Source organism: Eleutherodactylus coqui, chromosome 7, assembly GCF_035609145.1.
Source record: "Eleutherodactylus coqui strain aEleCoq1 chromosome 7, aEleCoq1.hap1, whole genome shotgun sequence".
Taxonomy (NCBI): domain Eukaryota; kingdom Metazoa; phylum Chordata; class Amphibia; order Anura; family Eleutherodactylidae; genus Eleutherodactylus; species Eleutherodactylus coqui.
The window spans coordinates 134,739,779-134,763,819 of NC_089843.1; the positions used below are offsets into that span (position 1 = coordinate 134,739,779).

Consider the following 24,041-nt stretch of genomic DNA (forward strand, 5'->3'; position numbering starts at 1 on the left):
TACTAGTATGGAGTATAACAAAGTATTTCCTTATGAAATAAGCATAGGTGATTAGTTAGAACTTGTAATCAATGCTTATTTTTATGCCCCAAAATGTTGGCCACTAACCATGCCAATTGGAATCAAAGGATTTTTATGATTGGGACACTTTAAAATGAAGTTTAACTTTTTGGCAAATGTGGGGCACAAAAATCAAATGCTGTTGTATCTGTTACAAACATGTCTTACAATTTTGCTCTGAGCCCCTTTTGGTCCTGGTGGACTAGTGGCTAAAAAGAAATACTATCAGCAGGAATGGCTGAGCATCTGCTGACACAGAGGGAACAGAGAGGGCAGGGGTCACTGGTACGGGGACAGGATTGTGTAGTAGTCTGCTGCTTTGTCACCAGCGCCCAACTTCTGGACTGATGATGAATGCCATGTGAACTAGTTTGGCCTTATATGAATGGGAACAGCCAGAGTAAATCATGCAGCTCCTCTCACAGAGATACGTAGAATGATTTGGGGACTTTCATGACATGACTGTATTACTGGGGACAGGACGGTATGTGATATGATCAGGGGATGCAAAAAGCTGCAGTGCTGAAGCTATGGAAAGCGTGGCATTCCCAGGACAGTACTAGTTGGCATCTGGATGGCATATCCAGTGCGCTTTATTCAATTTCTAATTTGAAATGGGATACTGATGCTTTTCGCTGATGAGCTGCTGAGTTATGAGGATCTGATGGATCAGTTTGATGTTTGTCACAAAAAATCCATAATAATATCCTCAATCAACTAAAAAGAAAACTTCCTCACCCGTATCCAGTTGTCTCTGATCTGACAAAGCTTTGGTTGCTTTTTAATTCATATTTAATTACGGATCAGTAAGGCTGCCTGCCCGTGGCCAGGTCGGATTCTGCATGCGGGATCCTGCAGGGACATCTGACCCTATGCCCGTACAGATCATGCCAAGCTGTCGCTAGGTGATGACGCGAATCCTGTGACCTTTCCGCAGTGATGATTGCGGACAGACCGCGGGTCGAACGGCTTCCATTAGCTTCAATAGAAGCCGTCCGCACGGAATTCGGCTCAAAATAGAGTATGCTGCAATTTTTCCACCGTGAGCGGGCAGGAAAAACTGCTTTTCCCTAGCATGTTTTGGGCGATATTTGCTGAGGAATCCAAAGGGGGAGGCCCGCTCCGGATTCCGCAATGTAAATCCCCCCGCGTTCAGCCAGCCTAGCACCTAAGTAAGTAAAAGAAGTGGCAAGATGTTTGTGTAGGAAAAAAAATCTTCAAAGAGAAGACCGAGCAGAGGCTGAAAACTAAACCTTACTATCATTTTCAAAAATCACCAACCCCCTTTAACCACTTTATTTTTACGTCGCTGCTGCCTTTCCACTGTGCAGCAGGGACATAAATGTAAGTTCTGCTCTCAGCGGGTAATCGCAGCACCCCACAGCAGATAAGACACTCGAACAGGCTTGTCATCAGTGACAGCCAATTACCGGGCTGGCCAGGAAAGTTTGACATATTAACAAACATTCCTGACATGTCAGTGCTGTATCAGCTGTCCCTCTCCTTCTTTCATAACCGCGGATTTTGACATGGTTTTTGACGCAGATTTGCAACTGATTTCACCCTTTGAAATGTAGGGGTGACGTGTCTTGCAGATCCACATCAAAATCTGTGTCACAATCTGCACTAGTGATATAATGCAATATTAGACAGGCATTTTGGAAAATCCACACAAATTCAGCTGTGTGGGAATGTTCCATTAGGCCTCCTGTCCACGGGCACGCACGGATTCCAAGTGTGGAATCCCGCAGTGGTTCCCACCCGTGCCCACAGGCATAAGGCCAAAAATGACATTATACTCACCTGTCCGGACGCTGTACAGCTCTCCTCCATCGCGGCCGTATCTTTTTTTTTCTGCCCGGTGGATGCCCGCGGCATGCATACCGCACGCATGTGGCGTGCTCACGTTCCGTGCTCACTTTTTTTATTTTTTGAATCTCCTCTCTCCCGCAGATCCACGGCACAGCCACAATGACAGCTGCGAGTGTGCTGCAGCGGGGACGGCTTCCATTGACTTCAATGGAAGCTGTCCCTGCGGGATCTGCAGGAAAATGGAGCATGCTGCGATTTCTTCCCACGCATGCGATCTGCATGCCACGAAAAAAATCACATCCGCATGCATTAAGTTTCCCTACGGATGCTAATGCGGCTTCTGGAGCTGCGGATCTCTCACGCGACGGCCACACACAGATTTTATAATTAAAATCCACCCGTGGACATTGGGCCTTACATTAAAGGGGTTGTCCCGCGCCGAAACGGTTTTTTTTTTTTTTTTAACCCCCCCCCCCCGTTCGGCGAGAGACAACCCCGATGCAGGGGTTAAAAAAACAACCCGCACAGCGCTTACCTGAATCCCGGCGGTCCGGCGTCTTCATACTTACCTGCTGAAGATGGCCGCCGGGATCCTCTGTCTCCGTGGACCGCAGGGCTTCTGTGCGGTCCATTGCCGATTCCAGCCTCCTGATTGGCTGGAATCGGCACGTGACGGGGCGGAGCTACACGGAGCCGGCATTCTACACGAACGGCCCCATAGAAGACTGCAGAAGACCCGGACTGCGCAAGCGCGGCTAATTTGGCCATCGGAGGGCGAAAATTAGTCGGCTCCATGGGAACGAGGACGCCAGCAACGGAGCAGGTAAGTATAAAACTTTTTATAACTTCTGTATGGCTCATAATTAATGCACAATGTACATTACAAAGTGCATTATTATGGCCATACAGAAGTGTATAGACCCACTTGCTGCCGCGGGACAACCCCTTTAATTTATTACATCAATTAATTTAATCATCAATACCTTACATACAAGATATAAGTTGTAAATTAAATCGAAGTGAAAATAAAAAACAATGTACGTCAGAATTTTAAAAAGTAATGTTAAATTATTAAGTCACCGAAATTGCTCAGAAAATTGTGAAATTTTTCATATGTGCTTCCAAAATAAAGTAAACAAATGGAAATATATGCCTGATAACAAAAAAAATCTGTACGATATCTATGTAAATATTTGTCATGGAAGTTAAAAAAATTGCGATATTTAAAAATTTTCCTCAACTTCCTTGGATTTTATTCATTTCCTGCTAAGGGGTTATTCAGATGAGCATGTCTGATTTTGGTACATGAAAGACCGACTGATTTTAATCCATGCGAATGACCATGTTGCATCAGTCAGCGTTGCATATGTCTTTTTTTTTTTACTCCCATGTGTTATCCTTTATTTTTGTAAATGCGGTCCCAGCTTTTTTCTAGCATTGAATAAAAATGGAGTCCACATGTGTGTGCTATATTTTTGTACACCCAATAACTTTAAGGGCTTATTCACATGGATGATTTTCATGTCTGTGTTGATGTCCAAACATGCAACAGCCTGAACACGGACAGTACCCTGACCCTTTACAGACAATGGGGCTGTACAGATGTGGTTTTTACATGGACTGGCATACTGTTGTCAACAGGAAATTAAAACTACAGTGCTCCCTGAAAGCGATATTTTAAAGGAAGTTGTAGATTTCTGGTTAATTTTTTAAAAGTTTTGATTGGTCTAAAAAAATCATGGCTGCGTTAGGGTCAGTTCAGGCCTTTCCGTCAATCTGCTCCGTTTTTACAGGAGAGAAACTGATATAAAACGAAAAAAAATACCGCTTCCATTCAGTCAGATTTCCATTTCTTGTATCGAAAACGCTGCGGTTTTATTTCAGATTGACCCCCGAAAACGGAGCAGAGAGACGGGAGCCCTGAACTGTCCCTAACGCAGACGTGCATCTTGTAAGCTGCTGATATATGGTTTAGCTTGATGTGAATCTCATCTGTTATCGCCTTTAGAAGTGAAGCACATTCCCTAGATGCCATTTAATGATTTATGCCAGCATCTCATTGTGCTGCATGACGGTGACCAGGAGTTGTCATGGCATTGGATGGCATGATTCCCTGCCGGTTGCATCCCTTGGCACTGTTGTGTGCTTTCTATTTACATTGTGTGGCATGGCGTTTGCTGCTTATGTAATGTGTTTAGTGGAGCGAGCCATTGCTTGGTAACTTTCTCAGATTATGGCGGATTAGAGTACAATGAGCAGTAATATGCCGGCTGACGTACGCGGGTATTAATCATTCTGTCATGTGTAGTTCTAGAACTGCCGCCTATGGCTCTGCAGATTGCAGCTGGAGTCCTCGCAGCGCTGGCGGACAGCTCTCTGCTGGAGCTGCTGCATTTCCTCTTGGCTTCGTGTCAGCAGCTGTTATATTTTCCAGATACACATTATAAATCCACACATACATCACTGTGCAAAAGTTTTAGGCAGGTGTGGGAAAAATACTACAAAGTAAGAATACTTTCCAAAGTTTCCAATTAAACACAAAATACAAAGTGAATGAACAAAATAGAAATCTAAATTATCAGCACTTGTTGTGACACCCTTTGTCTTCCAAACAGCATCGGGTCTTCCAGGTACACTTGCACACAGGTTTTGAAGGAACTCGTCAGGGAGGTTGTTCTGAATATTTCGAAGAACCAACCACAGATCCTTTGTGAATGTAGCTAGCTCAAATCCTTCTGTCTCTTCATGTAATCCCGGACAGAATGGATGATGAGATCGGGGTTCTGTGGGGCCGTATCATCACTTCCAGGACTCCTTGTTCTTCTTTAGGCTGTGACCGTATGTTTACAGCATATTACATGGGCTCTGTACGCCTGTGTGATACGTGGTAACACTGGTTACATTGCCTTAAGCAGTTCCGCTCACATTAGCATAGACTTGTGTAATAACACTGCAGCATGTTCTTTATACGTGAGATATAGCCCATTGTCCTTTATGGGTGCATATATACATTGCGTATGGGTGGAGTGTATAGATGTCATTGCTTAGTGACGGTGCGGTAAATATAAACAAAAAAAATGCTGTCCTGCATGGCTGCGTGCGTGAGGACATGGCAATGCGCAGTACAAGTTCGCTGCCGTACGCAGCTGTATGCAGGGTGACAGCCGGCTCCACCGCTGCAAAGACTATGGAAAACTCTGCGCAGCGTTTTACGTTTATGGCCATGTGGGCCCGGCCGTATGTTGAAAATAGGGGTTACTGTATATTGGGGGCTGTTGTCCTGCTGCAGGCTAAATCTGGAATCATATATATATATATATATATATATATATATATATATATATATATATACACGACCATTTCTGTGTCGCTCTGTAGACTGCCCATCAGATGACTGTCTTGAGAATACTGATAAGCCGGTCTGAGTGCTCGTGTATTCTGGAAGAACGGCTTTTAGAGTCCTGATAATCCTCTTATGAGAACCTGTATGAAGTGTAATGATATATTCTCATCATTTGCAGTCACAGCTCCGGCAGTGAGACCGATATTAGTGAGACGGAGAGTTACCACTCACATGACACCCATTTCTGTAAGTCCGGGCTCAACATGCTGTGTCCTTTTTTGTGGAAGTGGATCATATAGAGGGAAAGTATAATGGAAAGATTTGCATTTCTTCTGTATTTTGGACCCACTCCTGGTTTTGACTCACAGAATACTGATGATAGAGGAGCCCTGAATGTGCGCAAGTGTGACTGGATCAACGAAAATGAATGTACTCTCATTGACTGCATTCATGGCATACTATGCACGCATAATATGCAATGAAGTTACGCTCCTGTGAGCCTGACCTTAGTTAGATTCTTCACACAACTGGATTTCAATTGCGGAATCCGCGATAGTCACCCACGCGAACGATAAGCGGCATTCCGCGCCTGCTAGGCCTAATTCACACGGGCAACACGGCAGCAGCGCGAGAAAATTGCAGCGGTATCGCATCGCCGGTCCGTGCGATATCCATGCGTCTCCTCTCGGCAATACCGCGATTTTGAAGCGCTACAATGCTGCATGTGACACTACAAAGTCGCACATCTTTGTAGCATGATATGCAAGGATTTTCGGGGGAGGCTTGAAATATAAGCCCTACCACGAAAATAAGCTGTAGCTGAAGAAAAGAAAAAAAAACACATACATCACCTCTCCCGCGCTGTCAGCCAATGACAGTCATTCATCGAGTGCTGGCTGTGATTAGCTAAGCGTCAGCCAATCACAGCCAGCGCTTCCAGAAGGCGGGGATTTTTCAATCCACTGCCAGAACAGAAGAAGAAGATCAGTGTCGGGACCCAGGAAGAAGATGCAGCGGGGCTGACAGCGCGTCTAATGTGATGTATGTGTATTTTTTCCCCCCTGCAGCTAGGGCTCAGTTTAGGCTTTGACAGTAGGATTTCCTACTGTCAAAGTTGCATCGCACCGGACGAAAACCACTTTTTCGTGTGATTGGATGCAACAGAGAGGAAGTGTCTATAGGGAAACATGGGCTACAAAACCTCACGAGTCACATGTATATCGCGGGACCCATGGGGTTTTTGTGTCGGGTTGTCGCATGCTACAAAACATTGCATGTGTGAACCCATAGGAAAGCATGGGCTTCACATACATACGATTTGTAGCATTGTCGCAACGCTACAAAATCGTGTGACTTTGTCGACTGTGTGGACGAGGCCTTAAGAAAATACACGTCCACTCAGATATCAGATTTTTCGCGAGCGGATTTAAAATTGTAGCATGATTTAATTTTGTGCGGAATCCGCATGGACGATTTCCCTTGAAGTCAATGGAAGTCGTCCGACCCCAAGCTTATCTGCAATTGACATTGTGAATAGGCTGCAGGATACCCACGTTATTACCTAAGGGGAAAACAAACATTTAAAAAGAAACTGCGCATGACCGATGGCGAGCGTCTGCAGTCATCCGCAGTACAGCAAAGGCAGGTATGTGTGGTCGCCGGCCGGGGTCAGAGCCGGAATCCACTGCGGGAACACATGTACAGCTGGCCTTATTCAGACTTAGGGCTTATTCCGATGTGCGTATATCAGCCGGGTTTTCACGCCGGAGCAGTGCGCTGAGCTCCTGCCCCCTCCCCGCCCATCACCACTATTTGCAATGGGAGGGGGCGTTACGGGATGGAACTTAGCTTCGCCCCCGTCCTGGCCCTCCCATTGCCAACAGTTGCGAGGGGTGGGGAGGGGGCGGGAGCTCAGTGCACTGCTCCCGGCCCGCCTCCTCCACCTGCAATAAAGGACACCGTATATCAGCCGGGCGTAAAAAGCCGGCTGATATAGGGACGTATGAATAAGCCTTTAATCCAACTTCCAACACTGCAACGATCAGCAATTTTGAAAGAGTCTTCAGCACTTGCGAGAGCGCTGCGGCCTCTTCTCTAGCCTGTGCAATCACTTCCATTGATCTCATGGCCTCAGCGCAGCTCAGTCTAAGGTTAGGCTATGTTCACATCTGCATTGGGAGTCTGCAGAATGAGGCTCTGTCACAGATCTGTCATGAAATACCAGAAAGAAACGTCCTGTATGCATGACTTGTTCGTTCATTAAATGTCGGACGGCTGAACGGACTCCATTATCATAAGTGGGGATCCATTCAGCAACGATCAGTGCTGTCATAAAACTGATCCGTTCTGCCAGGGGATCCCCGTTCCTCCTCTCTTAACTAGGCCGGAAAACGGAATTCCCTAACGCAGGGGTGAACATTGCCTAACTGAATGGGATTGAGCTGCATGCAGTACCAGGCAGCATTTGACCAAACGCCGTGGCCCCTTCAAACAACTGTGTGGCAGGGAGGCCAGCAGTCAGACCTCCACTCATCCTGGAGATGGGACATCAGGATTTTTAGTCCTGGAAAACCCCTTTAAGAAGAAAGGGTCAATACTCTAAATTGCAAGTTCATATTTTGAAGCTTATTTTATTCCACGCCACATAACAGCACTGTGATCTGTGATACATCACTTGCTACATAATAAGTAGCAACATTTCAGATACAAGCCCATCTTCAGGCTGGCAGAGAAGAGCAGTGTCCCATCCAGTGGTGATATTCATCCCATTTACTGCTGCTTCTCTGCCAGCCTGAAGATGGGCTTGTATCCGAAATGTTGCTTCTTGCTTTGTCACAAGGGATATATCACAGTGTTGTCATGTCTGGCATGGAATGAAACGGGCATCAAGAAGTTCACCTGCAGTTTGCAGTTTTGACCATTGGTGGACTGAAAATTTACCACTCGGTGTCCAAGACTTCAGCCTGCCCCAAGATGCTTTCAAGGCAGTAAAGATACTGTATGTGGGCCAATTATAAGGGTGGTTTCACACGTTCACCCGCAGTTCCACTTTCCTGCTCCGTTGTAGAAATAAGGAAAGGAGAATCCTGGCGGCCAAACAGCTCCAGCTCAGGAGGGAAACGAACGGACCCCATTGACTATAATGGTGAAATCCTTCTACCGAACAAAACATGGATTCCAATCTGGATCCAGGCAAACCCCAATAGACTGAACCCATCTGGCACAACATAGAGCTAGACTGGCACACCAAACTGGATCCAGACAGAGAGCTGCACAGCACACAAGCAGCTACATAGCAGAATAAACCCAGGAATGGGAATGACCGGGTTTAAATATACTCACACCATGGCTGATTGGCCAACCTGGGGACACACCTCCCTACCAACCAATCAGTCCATACACCATAGGAGATATTACGGAAAAGTGGAGAGAAAGGCCCCAGTGAGGTATTTCCAACAGACAGACAGTTAGTAGGCAAACAGCAGAGCTGAAGGCATAGCCAGGTGAACCAGGCTGACGTAATAACACCAACCCACTTCCACTACTTTCTGCAGATGGCACACCGTAACAGTTTCTCTTTTTGTTACACCCCTTACCCCTGAAATATCATATTCTGGATACATTTAGTTAGTGTTTTGCAGCTTTAAAGGCTTTAAATTGTTTTTCCATTTATATTTATTGTGAACTAACAATCATTTTCTGCAATAAGGTTTAATTTAAAAATTTGCACCATTTGTCTTCTGCAGCTTCTGCATATCACTGTATATCAACACTGCAGACTGAGTCTCAATAGGTTTGTCAGTGAAGCTGGACTGATGGCTTAGGGCCCTTTCATATGGAATGATTATTGTTCAGGTAATTGTTGGATCATGCAAAACTAAATGATAATTGTTCAGTGTAAACGCTGCCAACGATTGAATGACAATTATTCGTTTGCTTATCATTCGTCGCTCATTTTATGCAGGCCTAAACACCTGATGATTGGCCCGTTAAACCGGCAGTCGTTCATCTATGGGCCGATTATCATCAGGTTTTTATGCCAGCATGAAATGAATGATAAACGCTAATCGAACGATTACTCATTCGTCGTTCAATCGTTGGTGTGTTTCTACCGAATGATTATCCTTGGATTTCACACAGTCCAGCTGCCATATGAATGATATTGTTCTGTGTAAAAGGGCCCCAAGTTTATGTTTATTATGGTCATATATTAGCTGATAAGAGGGTGCAGAAGAGCAGAGATAAGGATTGAAAACCAAGTCTTCAGTCCTGCGATTTTTTCGGCCGGCCATATCACGCCCACAGCGCGACTGAAAATCACATGACCCAGTTACGGCTGCATCTCCTGCTTATGCGCCTGTTCAGACGGACCAGGTCCGGCGAGTATACGCCAAGCCCGAGATACCATTGGGCAGGGAGAGAGAGTTTAGCTCTGCTAAACTTCTACCCCTTTTCTTCCCTCTCTCTGCCCCTTGCCGGCTGTCAGCAATGGGAGGGGGTGGGAGCTAGTGTGCTAATCTCCTGCCCCTTCCCCTCCCTTTGCTAACAGCCGGAAGGGTGGCAGAGAGGGGGAGGGAGTTTAGAAGTTATGCTGCTAAACTCTCTCCCACCTCCCTTTTTCTGCAGCATCCATAGGTCTAAGGGACCGGCTGCCGGATTCCGACCGTAAAGATAGTTCCAGAACTATCATTTTCGGCCGGTGTAAAAGCGGCTGACCGGAATGCACATCATATGCGCTATCTTTGTCGGACGGACATTTTTACACACCGCAAAAACAGCCATCTGAACTGAGGCATTGGAAACCAATGCCTTAGGTAGGTAGCGTATATGGGCTGGCCTTGAAAACAGGGCCGATATACACTCATGTGAATGATGCATTAAGCCTTATGTCCATGGGAAAAATATATTTTAAAATCCGCAGCGGATCACCCACGCGCATGATCCACATGTAAAATTGACCACCACCAGGAACGCATTGACCACCTGCGGTTATATAAATAGGCGTGGATGGTATTTTAAAGTGATTTGAAAATTTCATGTGCGTAAAAAAAATGCGACATGCTTCATTTAAGTGCGGATCACGCGTGCGGGAGCTCATAGCTCAATTGATCTCCCGCATGAGAAAAAAAAAAGGAATTTAAGTTCATCCACACTGCATCCATGCAGAATCCCGCAGCGGGTCCCTCCTTTCCTGCAGAAATGAGGCCTATAAACTGATTTTACTCACCTGTTTGGAGGTTGCGGATTCCTGTCCGGCGCGGACGGATCTTCTTTCCTTCTGCCCGGCGGATGTGCCTGGCATGCCGGCAGCGTGGCTCACGCATGCGCCGTGCACTCCTCTCTTTTTTTTGAACTCCTGCTCTCCCGCGGCAGAGTAGAAATTCAGCTGCAGGTGCACCGCGGATACGAACGGCTTCCATAGGCTTCAATGGAAGCCTACGGGAGCCATCCGTGCGGATAACCCGCAGAAAATGGAGCATGCTGTAGGTGTTTTCCCGCACGTGCGTTCCGCGTGGCAAGGAAAAAAGACATCTGCAGGTATTTACTTACCTGCGGGTGTCCAATGCATCCCTATGGGCGCGGATCACGCGTGCGGGACACCGGCGCGGATTTGCTAAATCAATTTACCCAGTGGACGTCAGGCCTTAGGGTGCTATTACACAAAACGATGTTGTTAAAAGAAATCGCTGGATCTTTCAAATTTAAACAAGAATTGTTCAGTGTAAACATGGCCAACGATAATTCATTTGCTTATAGTTAATTTCATGCAAGCGTGAAAATCATTAGTGGCTCGTTCGCTAATCATTCGGATTAAATACCAGTCATTCTCATTCACTGATACAGTGAATGTGAATAACGTAAAGGTTTGTGAGTGATTGAGTGAACGATTTATCTGCCTGTATAAACAGGCTGTGCGAGAAAGTTCTGTCATCGTCCATGTGAACGATAAAACGCTCAGTGTAAAATCGCCCTCAGGGCTCCTTTACACGAGCATATGCGTTTTTATGTTTGCTCCTCCCCACCATGAATTCGCATAAATAGATGATTTCCCGCGATCAAGTCCCGAGTTAATTAGCGGTTTCCATTCACACGGAAGGGTGAGATGTATTCGCGAAAAAATACGTCACAGCCTGGAGAACCCTATAAATCCTCGGAATTATTTCAAATGCCAAAATAGAGGCACCTGTAAGCTCTTCCCTGCGTTGGATGCAGCTAAACTGCCTTCCCACTCCTTTTTTTCCAGCTCCTATAGGAGTCTATAGGAGCCGCCAGCGTATATCAGTCGAAAGGTAGATCTTTTCGCCCAGCGTATAATAGCAGGCGCGAATTTCGGTCGTGTTTGTTCTATTTTTTGCAATGCAACATTTCTACGCGCTGCATATGCGCCCATTTGAATGAATGCATTGGAAACCAATGCATCAGATGGTCGTATATATCAGCCGGCCGTGAAAACGCGGCTACGTGTGAATAAGGGCTCATGCACACCGACGGAGTGGGATACGCCCGCGGATTTACACCACAGGAGTACCGCGGTTGTAAGCAAAAAGTCCCCGCTGGTGAACGCGGAAAAATGCGCATTTTTCTGCGGTCTCCACTAATACTATTAATACTATGCAGTGATTTTTTTCCTGCAGCAGAAATCCGCGGCAGAATCACGCATGTGAGCCCTGACAGGCAGACAAGCTGTTAGGTTCAATAGAACCTAAGAGCTGCGTTGTTCCACCGCGGATTTCCGCCGTGGGAAGCGCGGCAGAAATCCGTCCGTGGGCATTAGCCCTAAAGCCTTACTTACAGATTTCCGGGCCCTTTTTGCACTGATAATCATTCAGATCCTCATTGGATCATGGGAGTAAATGCCGGCAGCGACTGAATGAGGAACGAGAATCCGTTCGTTATTCCGTTTCTGCAGGCATAAAGTTCAAACGACGATCAACCTCTGTAAACAGTCAATGGTTCATCTACGAACGGCTGCCTGTTTACTGTGAATGGAGGCGGGCAGCCGCAGCGATTTCCAACCCGCTCTACTGCCACTCACCGAGCAATCCTCAGTCCTCTGTGAAAGCAAAGGAGCGATTATCACTTGGATGACTTCGGCTGCTGAAGCGCCCAACAGTCCTTCCATTTCAAAGGAAGCCTTGGACTGCACTGTCTATATACAATGATAAGTAGAAGCTGCAGAAAACCAATGGTGAAAATTCTTAATCAAATCCCATTGCGAAAATGACTACAAAAATGTCCTCCGAAGGTGTCCACAGCATTTAAACCTGGCATGAGAGGGTCCTGAAAAGTGGCTTATGTTTCATTCATCATATAAGAACTTTCAAAAACCGGCTTGGCTATAGTAACCAAGACATTTCTGAATGTTGCCTGTCAAATTAGCACAACTTTGGGTATTGCAGTGTATGGTAGCTTATGAATGTTTAAAACCACATGTATGGGTTCCTTTACATCAGTGCTTCCGTTCTCAACGCTGATTTCCGCTAGAACGCAGGACGAAATAGCGCAGCAAGTGGTTCTATTTCATCCTGTAAATTCTGGCAAAATGCTGGATGCCTGCTGGAAAAGAAAAAGACCCCATTATAGCCAATGGGGGTCCCTTCAGCGCCGTTCAGTTAGATCATAAGGCTGAGCCATTTGGCCAGCGGGTTCTGTTTACCTGCTCCCCGAATGAAGTAGGAAAACGGAAGGAGGGCCCTAAGAGAGGTAAGGCCCTAAGAGAGGTAAGCCCTGCACATAGCCAGACATGTATCACGACTTACACATCATTTTGTTGCAAATGACCTTCATCTTATTTGTATCTTTTTTATGTAACAAGGCAGAACTGATGATAAATGATAAGTCTATATTCCCGTGTGTCCGGGTTGGGTATTAGACATCCTCATCCTGCGTCTACTTGTTGTAATGGAGGAAGTGTTGAGCCCAACAGTAAGATAACAGGTTGCCTGGCAACAGCATAGGTAGGTAGCGGAGGGATATGTAATCCTCACACGGCCCGTCCCGCCATGCAGCCTTTCCATTACTCATCCCTCACTCCCTAGTTCACACATTCATTCTGCACATCTGTCTGCGGATCCCTGGACCCCGGCCAGCCCCTAACAATGCCTCATATTGTGAGGACTAAGAATCCTACAGTGTTCAGGACCGCAGATTTATTCTGTATGAGGACGGAGTATAATAACTGCATACTAGGAAGGAATCAGGCTGGCCTCTGGCTCTTATCTAACATTATATAATAAGTCATGCTATACATCAAATACACTAAAAAGATTAGATAAAAGCAGACCCCTTGTTATTTGTGTGCCGAAGCTGTAAAAAGCATTGTTTTGGTTCCTGTCTTATTTATTTTAATAGTTTTACGTTTAATAAACTTTTTTTTCCCAATTCTTGTACACTTTTGAACTTGTTAGGGTGCGACCATTTGGCTTTCCAGTGTAGGAACAACCTTCAAAGATGCATCACAAGACCCGAGCAACTGTGGCAGAAAAGCAAGTTTTTTGGCTGACAGCTCTATCGTAGTGCGTTCGGAAAGTCTTGAGACCCTTTCACTTTTTTTTACATTTTGTTATGTTGTGGCCTTGAGCAACTTAATAAAAAAATCAAGTGCCCTCCCCCCATCATTCTGCACTCAATACATATTGCATTGGCATAAGAATTCAGACCCTTTGGTATGACACTTTTGGGACCTCCCAATTCTTTTGATCATCTTTGAGAGGCTTCTACACCCTGATTGGAGGCCACCTGGGGTAAATTCAGTTGATTGGACATCATTTTAAAAGGCACACCCCTGTCTATAAAAAGGGTATTTTGCCCAGGTGATAATCATGCGGACGTTGATAGGGCACTGAGCAAGAAATTGTTCTCCTGTTGGAATCGCTTTGTTTTTAGCAGAGCTAAGAACTAAGTGACTATCGGGCCGTGTAAACAGGAGCTGTTCAAAGTTTAAGCGACTTCAGTTGAATGGAGGCAGACGGCCAGAACGATCCCGTTCCGCTCCACCTCCAATCACTTGAATGACTATCGCTCCTGTGTAAGCACAAAAAACATAGTCAGGTGCTTATATGCCCAACAGTCATCCCAGGTAAAGGGTCTCACAGCTCACAATGCATATCAAAGCCAAAACCAAGCCATGAGGAGGAAAGAACTGCCTGTAGACCTCAGATACTGGATTGTGAAAGTTCCCAAGAGCATAGGGGCCTCCGTAATTCTTAAATAGAAGAAGTTTGGAATAACCAGGACTCTTCCTAGAGCTAACAACCCACCAAACTACGTAATCAGGGGAGCATGGTCTTGGTAAGAGAGGTGACCAAGAACCCAATGATCACTCTGGCTAAGCTTCAAAGATCCTATGTGTAGATGGGAGAAACTTCCAGAGGGTCAACCATCACTCCAGCACTCTACCAATCTGGGTATTATGGCAGAGTGGCCAGAAAGAAGCCTCTCCTCAGAAAAATTAGATTAAAATAATAAGAGACATTAAGAGGAATTAAAATACAACCCCCTGCCTATCACACCTGGGAGCGCTAAGACACCAATAATATATATTATTCAATGCTACTGTAATCTGCTGTATGCTGGGCTCTATAGAGCTTTCCTGAATAGCTAGTAGCTATATTGGATATTGAGCAGGTGACCGCTGCCAACTAATGCCTAAATAATAATTGCCAGGTCTGCGTGTTTGAGCTAAAAAAAACATAGAACCCATCCCCCCCAAAGTAGTGGCGTCCTCAGGGGTCTGGGGTTACTAGAGGCTTCCTTGGGGATCTGGGGTTACTAGAGGCATCCTCGGGGGTCTGGGGTTACTAGAGGCGTCCTCGGGGTCTTGGGTTACTAGTGACGTCCTTGGGGGGTCTGGGGTTACTAGTGGCGTCCTCAGGGGTCTGGGGTTACTAGAGGCTTCCTTGGGGGTCTGGGGTTACTAGAGGCATCCTCGGGGGTCTGGGGTTACTAGAGGCGTCCTCGGGGTCTTGGGTTACTAGTGGCGTCCTTGGGGGGTCTGGGGTTACTAGTGGCGTCCTCAGGGGTCTGGGGTTACTAGAGGCGTTCTCAGGGGTATTGGGTTACTAGAGGCGTACTCAGGGGTCTGGGGTTACTGGAAGCGTCCTCAGGGGTTTTGGGTTACTAGAGGCATCCTCAGGGGTCTGGGGTTACTAGAGGCGCACACACCTAAATGACAGCTGTTATATAACATAAGGGAGGAATTCTCCCATTAGACTGACCAGTGAGAGAGACTGCATGTTGAGTGGCCAAAGGAGAGAAAGCTAATGATGTAAGACAGGTCCTCAAGCCAATCGTACAGAGTGCCTCCCTTGTACACGGCCAATCCCGATATGTAATGATGTAATCAGCCCAGCGATAGCAATTTCGCCTTTCCCAGCATGCTTAGTGTGTTCCTTTTAGATGAAACTTTTACATGAAAGCTCATACTAAGGCCAGAGTTACACAGGCGATAAAATCGTGCTAGATTTGTGTGTTCTGAGACGCACAAATATCAACCCCGTTCTTTTGAATGGGGTCATACACTTGAGCGATTTTTTTTCTCATGGCACCTCGATGCGGGAATCAAATGGCGGCATGTGCATGCTCTCTCATCGCACCGCTCATTGTTTTCAATAGGGCCGGCGCCAGCATCGCACCATGTTCAAAGTGCACACGATGCAAGGTCTCCCATTGTTTTCAAGCTGTTAGCCGCAGCGGAGGTTCCCTGCATCCCCGAAGTGTTGCGAGGCTGTTTTCACATAAAACGCCTTGCGTCCCTGTGGATTTCATATGGATGGCGAAGGCAATATTGGTCCGTGATTCACAGCCCAATCTCCCTCGCGCCTCTCTCACACGAGCGACAGCAATTTTGCTGTGAGAATATCGCAGCTTTGCTGCTGTGCTTTTTTGTGCGATATTGCTGTGTTTTCTCGCGGTGATGTCGCCATTTTGGGGTAGGTCTTATTTTCACCAAACATAAGACCTACCTTAATTTTTCTGTATTTTCAGTACGGGGGAGGGGTCAGGGTGTGGGGTTGATTGGTTCATCGAGCGCTGCATTGATTGGCTGAGCCGCGGTGCTTATGAACCAGTCAAAGCCATCGCTTCCTGGAGGCGTGGCTTATGAACCCCGTAACCAGGAAGCAATGTGCTGAGGAGCTAAGGAGACCAGCAGGAAGACCTGGACTGCGTCTGTTAGGTAATGTATTGTTTTTTTTCTTGTAATGCAGCTTGGGGTTATTTTCGGGGTAGGGCTTTTATTTTAAGCCCCCCCCAAAAGAACCAAAAAATTAGGGTAGGACTTTCTAATGTTAGAGTCACATCACATCGCATGAAAGCCGCAATTTCCTGTGATGCGATGTAACGAACGAATGTTCCAAAGGGAAACATGGGCCACGAAAAAATCACAAATCGCGGCTATATAGAGCATGCTGCAATTTTTTTTCCTCGCAACATCGCATCAGAGAAAGCATTGTGAATGTAAAGGAACCCATTGGAAAGCATACATGCAATTTGTAGCACTGTTGCATCGTGAAACAATCGCACGATTTTGTCGCCTACGTGAAAGCGGCCTAGGGATGATTTGCCAAGGGCTGCAATTCAACAAGATACTATGGTTTATAGAGCATGCCCAGTCTGCAGAAGTCCACACTTTATAAACCTTTCTTAAACCCTCAGGGCTGTGAAAAGGAAGTGCTGTGGGTTACTGATTGGATATTCAAGCAGTTGAATACATAGATGAAGTTCGTATATTAACTTAACCCCTTAGTGACCAAGCCTGTTTGCGCCTTAATGACCAGGCCAAACTTTGGAAATCTGACATGTGTCACTTTCACATAGAATAACTCCATAAAGGTTTTGCATATCCCAGTGATTCTGACATTGTTTTTTCGCCACATGTTGTACTTCATTTAGGTTGTAAAAATAGAACGATAGAATTTGTGTATGTTGATTAAAAGTGCCAAAATTGGGAAAATTTTGAAAAATGTTAATTTTTTCACATTTTCAATTACAATATCTCCAATATGTGCAAACATACTGTACAAATTTTTGATAAGATATATATTTCCATCTCTATACTTTATTCTGTATGCACATTTGAGAAACTTCAGTTTTCTTAAAACCAATTAGGAAATGTACAAATTTAACATTGATCATTAACATTTTGAGGAACATTTTGTTTTCCTACACCAAGCCAACATTGCAAAGGCTCATAGCTGTCAGAATGAGAGATACCCCCACAAGTGACCGCCCATGTTTTTTTAGGGGGTATTTCTTGATCTCATGGCAGGGATGGGGTGTAAAAAGTGGCGCTCTGTGAGGCTTCGTAAGCTTGCTGCGGTGCGGGAGTCTCAAACAGAAGGCGCTCAACAAGCCGCTCCTGGAACTGCAGCATGATTTTCAATTTCCCGGGCAATCCTCGACTTTTGTGATGGCGTCCAACATTTGCTGACGGGCGCATGCGCAGAAGCCGGGAAAGGCTTGCAGATAAAGATCCCATCAGGGGTCAAATTTGCAGAACATCATGGAGGACGCAGGTGAGTAGTTGCATCTCACCTCACAGATCCAGTTTGTGAGGGGAGATGAAACTTTAACTTTATTTATTTTTTACTTTTATGCGATCACTGTTATCCATTGGATAACGGCGATTGCGTGACGGGGGGTCGCTCTTCGTGACCCCCGATGACTTCTCCCTGCTCTTGGCTATGTTTGACAGCTGGGAGCAGGGAGATTTTAAATTTTCCAGGCTGTCCGGCCTTCTGTGCATGCGTCCGACTGTTTTACATCTGGCGTGCATTCGCAGAAGACGGCGTCAGTTCCTTGCAGTATTAGAACACCACAGGACATTGCGGAGGATGGAAGTGAGTAGTTTCAGCTCCCCTCATAGATCCGATCTGTGAGGAGAGCTTAAACTTTAACTTTATTTAACTTTGTATTTACTTTTATGTGATCGCTGTTATCCATCGAATAACAGCGATCGCATGACCAGAAGTCACATATCGCGGCCCCTCATGACAGCTCCAGGCTGACTGATACCTCCGGCAGCCGATGGCAGGGAGCTGTCACATACACAGTCCCGGCGGCTATAATCCCCAGGATGGGCATGTTTTTACGTCCCTGGGGATTAAAGGCCAGAAACCCAGGATGTAAAAATCATATGGGCGGTCACTAAGGGGTTAAAGGACAGAGGCAATTTACACCAATACATATATTTTTTCCAAATGTTAGTACCTACCCTACAACATATACCGGTACCTTTGGCTAAAAATGATGTCGGTATGTACACACGGCGCTGTGGGTGACGCAGACCCTAACGTAGCCATTTCTAAGGGTATTCCCTACTTTACTGCATCTTCCAATCGTAACAGTTATTCATGCAGAACATTTCAATGTAGCTTAAACCGCGGGGTAATTCTGATGTTTCCCTCAGACACTTAGATGGGTCCCCATCATTAGGACAATATAGCAACTTTTCTTACTAGTTCATCTTTGTGTATACTGAGCGACTCCTAAGGCATACTAGTATGTACTATCCCTCCTCAGTACTGAACACTGGTCCCATGAAGAGCTGTTGGGTCCTATATTACAAAACACAAGCCTATTATACAATTCATAGAAGTGATTGAATTGCTTTTCCAAAAGCTGGTTTCAAATGAATGTTGAAGAAAATCCCTCATTTAGGCCCAAGTGTTAGGTTTTTGTGCTGTGCGCCAACTTCAGAAGAGGACGCCGCTGGATCGGAAGAGCGGGTGAGTATAAGAAATCCATCACCCGGCCCCATGTCACCTTCACTAACAGCAGCAGTACTTAGTTTATGGAACTATGGGGACGTGACAGGTTCCCTGTAATAACCATTGAAGTGTACCACTTACCGTGTATTTCATCCTTAACGGAGTGAATGTACAAGACCCGTCCACATGAAGGAAAAGCAAATGTGTCATAACGTCCTCTGGGTTTGATTGCTGAAAGTAATAATTACATTACTTTTCTTTATTAGACAATGCCGATCTTTTCCTGGCTATAAAAAGAAGTGAGATCCTGGGGGGTAATGTGCTGCAATGACCGCTCTCTGACAGCCCGGGTCGTGAAGGCAATGCTTCATAGGATCATTACTGTCGCTATCACCCAGCAGGCTCTAGCAGTGCGCTCCTTGCTTAGTTGTGGCTGGAAGCCCGCTGTCTACTTCTTACTTATCATAAGGCCAAGTTAGCTTGCGTTAGCTTATGGTGAGAATCATTTATTTATATTCTCTTCTTGTGATGTGTTTGGAAGCGGGCGCAAGGACACTTTTGTGACATACTTTCCTGCTACTTTCAGCTTTTATTTACTGCTGCCAGTCTTTCCATCTGTGGCAGAGAAAGTGCTAGCTAACTGCGCTATTTGTTCCGTTTTGAAAAACAAAAGTGAAGCAGAATGGAATTAAACAGAAATAAACGGAAATATTTCAGTTTTTTTTTTTTTAACCCATTGAAATCAACGGGGAATGAAATAGAAGCGTTTATTTCCATTTATCTACTCCTCGTTAAATGAGACTAAGGGCAGTGTGAACAAGCCCTAAGTGGTGCAATACTTTTATTTAACACTCTGAGCAAAACTGCTACACTGTTTTACGGCTTCTTCACACTTGCGAGAAAATGGCGCATTTTTTTCAGCGATGCGAGAGTGTGTGAAAATGCAGAGTTATGAAAAACCTGTGATTTTCAATGGTTTCATTCCCATTTGTGCTGTTTTCACTCATACGTGAAAACTAATGAGGGAAAACAGCGCAAATGGGAATGAAACCATTGCTAAATCTGCATGGCAATGAGCCTGCAGTGAGGAGGAGGTTGGACACGGGAACCCCGATCTTGGAATAGGTAGGGATTTCAGAAGTTAGACCCCGACCAATCCTATTTTTAGCACCTAACTTGAGGATAGGTGATAAAAGTAAATTCTGGTATAGCCCCTTTATATATTACATTTTTCTATTAGATCAGGTAAGCCTGTTGTAATGCCCTCTGGTGTTCATTTGATTCCATCAAAGCTGGTGAGAAGAAGCTGCTTCTAGTGCTGAGTCTTATTGGCTGGTCTGTACAGCAGCAGGAATTTCCCCGCCCAGGAGGATCCAGACGGTGGGACTGAGCATGTGTGACCACCGGTACCGGACACATTAGGTGGACGTTGTGAGAGAATATTACAAAAACACTAGGGGGCGCCATAATAAGTATGTAACAAGAATATCTAGACAAAAGTGAGAAATTATGTTTTGCTTGACCAAACAGAAAAATGTAACATTTCACCTTGACTTGACCGCTTTGCCTGAACTTGATCTATTTTCTGATCTGTCTTTTCGCTAAACTGGTTTTATTTGTTAATGTGGAACACAGTTCTGCACTTTGCTCATATTTACTTGAATGGTTAGCAAATAAGCTACAGTGTAATACCTGGAAATAGACCAACGTGAAGGGCCATTTTAGGAATAGCTCCGTTATAAATCCATCTCTCTATCTCTGGTTTTGCACTTTGGGCTTCATAATAAATAATTATACATTATGCATATAATAATAAGCGAAAGTGTGCGGATAGCATGCTCACAGGGGCATATTCAGAAATAGAATTATATTATATAGAATTATATGCATGTACATACACTGAATGGCTACTTTATTAGAAATATCATTCTACGAGTAGTAGCATTACGGACCTCTTTTGGCTTTCAGAACCACAGCAATTTGTCGTGGTGTCCAACTGCAGGTATCAGAGGACCCAAGGTGTGCCGAAAAAACTTTCCCCACACCATTACTCCATCTCCACCTGCCTGAACTGTTGACCCTGACAGGAAGGGTTCAGCAATTCAGGCTGCTTATGCCAAATTCTGATGCTCCCATCAGCATGGTACAACAGAAATCTGAATGTATTTGACCAGGTGATGTTGTTCCACTGCTCAATGATTCAATCTTTTCAACCTTGTGCCCACTTGAGTCTCTCCTCTCTGTGTCTGTAAGACAGCAATGGCACTAAAACTGGTTGTCTGTTGTGATAGCTCATCCGCACTAAGGAACAACGAATCGTGCATTTAGACATTAGTTGGAGCCACTAGTATTGTATTCTGGTCCAATTTGCTTGAGTGTTTTTCAGAACACTTCTTGGCCTGTTTTGTCAGTCATTCTTTTATGTCCACAGGACCCCCTTTTGCTCCGTCTTTTTTTTATCTCACCATTCCCTGTATTCTTTTGACAGCGTTGCGTGAGAAAATCTCACAAGGTTGGCAGTTTTTGAAATTCTGGCACTGACTAGTCAAGCATCGATGACAATGTCTCATTCAAAGTCATTCAGATTGCTCAGTTTCCCATTCTTAAGTGGATTTACACTGAAACTGACCCACAAAAAGCTTGCCCACTTTATTTTATGCTGCACGCTGGGTCACTGGTCTGATTACCATACAGAGAAGCTCCAGTCATGAAAGACCGGTTTTTCTCTCTATAGGTATGTATTACAGAGTCAAGTGACATTATTAAGACCATCAGCTGATATCCAGAGTAAGTGCCGCATGCTACACAGACAGCAGCTAGACGGGTGTCAGGGTTCAAACCTAGGAACTCCTGTGCTCCCTGTGGCATCTCTCCCTAGTGAGTTGTTCAGCCTACTGGACAGCTCCCCTGATTAAACCTTGACCTTGTCCAGTTCTAGCTACTGCAACCCAACTCCTGCTTAGCTCCACCCCAAACTGATTAGCCACACTATATAAACCTGGCCCTGTCTCTCCCTCAGTGTGTGATTATTGAGCTCCCAGTATGTAATCAAGCTCCTCTTCTTCCTGCTTCTCTATCTACAAATGGCTGCTCTGTGTACCGACCTCTGACTTCCCCCAACTTTGCTACCCGCCTGCTTCTCTTGTATTGCGAACCGTCACTACCCGTGTACCGACCTCTGGCTTCCACTGACTACTCTACCTGCCTGTTCCTCTTGTATCACAACTAATATTACCTGTGCACCGACCTCTGGCTTTCCTTGACTCTGCTACCTGCCTGTTCCTCTTCTACCGCAACAAATATTACCCGTGTATCTACCTCTGGCTTCTCCCGACTCCGCCGTCTGCCTGCTCCTCTTGTACTGCAACCGATATAACCTATGCGCCGACCTTTGGCTTTCCCTGACCACACTACCAATCTGCATCGGTTACGACAAAGATTCCAACCCTGTATCAGATCATTACAATGGGCTTGGAAGTGACTCAATAAGGTGCTGGTAGGTTGTCACGGGTATCTGGAGTCATACTGACTGCAGTGTGTCCCAAAGTTGCTGGAGGATCTGTGGGAGAGGATCCATAGAGCGAACACGATGATCAAGTTGGTCCCACAGATGCACAATTGGGTTCAAGTCTGGGGAATTAGAGGACCAAGAAAGTACTTGGAGGTCTTGGTCATGCTCTTCCAACCACTGTTGGACATTTCTGGCCATGTAACGTGTCGCGTTGTCTTGTTAGAAGATCCTGTTTGCCCCAGGGAAGACAGCATGCATGGGTGTAAATGATCTGCAAGGATGGATTCATAACCAGTTTGGTTCAGAGTGCCTTCCACATAGATGAGCGGCCCAGAGAATGCCACAAAACAATTCCCCAGACCATAAAGTTCCTGCTACCAACTTGCGTTCTTACAACAGTGGTTGCAGGGTGTTTGTTCTCTGATGTTTCTCACCTGACACACCAATGTCCATCCATTCGATGAAGCAGAAACGTGACTCAACAGAGAAGACAACCCTTTGCCAATCAGCGGACCCCATTCCGTTACCGCCATATAAATTGAAGCCTTTCCCTCTATTAGCATAGGTGCAGTGACCAGCCGTCTGCTTTGGAGCTCCATAACCAGTTGGATTTGTTGTTTTAGACACACATCTGATAGCCTCTGGTTCATTTTCATGGTGAGCTGCTCCACTGTAGCGTATCGGTCGGCCGTCACACACCTTTATGGCCATCGTTCACCTCTAATATCAATGACACGCGGTCCTCCGCAGTTTCCACATAGGTTATTCCCAATGGTACTAATTAAACACTCACAATACACTTTCACCACAGCAGCCCATGAACAGCTCACAAACTGCGCTGTTTCAGAAATAGCGCCACCCTTGGCCCAAAAACCAACAATCATCCCTTTTCACAACTCTGATCAATTGTTCCCTTTGCTCACGACAGCGAGTGATATGTGAGCCGACTGCCTATCGCACACCTTCTATACCCACCGAGCCGACTCACCACACATCACTTCCTTCGTGGCCATAATAATGTGACCTGACTGTGTGTGTGTATATATATATATATATATATATATATGTATTTATTTATTTATTTATTTATATTTATTATACTATGGGGGACATATGATCATGGTATTTGCATAATCTATTTTTTTAGGGTTTTCAGTGTAAAAAATACAAAAGATTCCAATTTTTGTGAACACAAGCTTTTTACAAAATACTCAAGGAATAATTAGTAATAAACTGTTGAATGTAATTGTGCGCACTTTTTTAAAGGATGGAAGTATGTGATGGTAATAGATACTATTTTTTCCCATTTTCTTATGGCATATTTTCTGTAGTCTCGCTGCACCTTATCCTACATTTTTAGCGGCGCCCGTACTTCTCTATACTAGTTTTGGAACAGCAGTGTGGTAAGTTGTAGTGTCAGATGTACGTTTGCTGTTATCCTTAATAATCACATCCTACCTAGTTTCTATTTTTAATAAAAAAAACTTGATTTAAAAAGGACAATATCAACTTTTTTTTTTATTAATTAAAACCAGCATTGAGAGCATTCATAGATATGCTTTACAGCAGCTTCACGGGCCATTCACACAGTGGACAAGCAGGAAAC

The 24,041-nt window shown here is 45.1% G+C and overlaps 1 protein-coding gene across 1 annotated transcript in view; it reads left to right on the plus strand.

The window, feature by feature from the left end:
* ELF2 (E74 like ETS transcription factor 2) overlaps window positions 1–24,041 on the plus strand; it is a 93,854-nt gene that overhangs the window by 11,114 nt on the left and 58,699 nt on the right. The gene's annotated exons all lie outside the window — the stretch shown is intronic.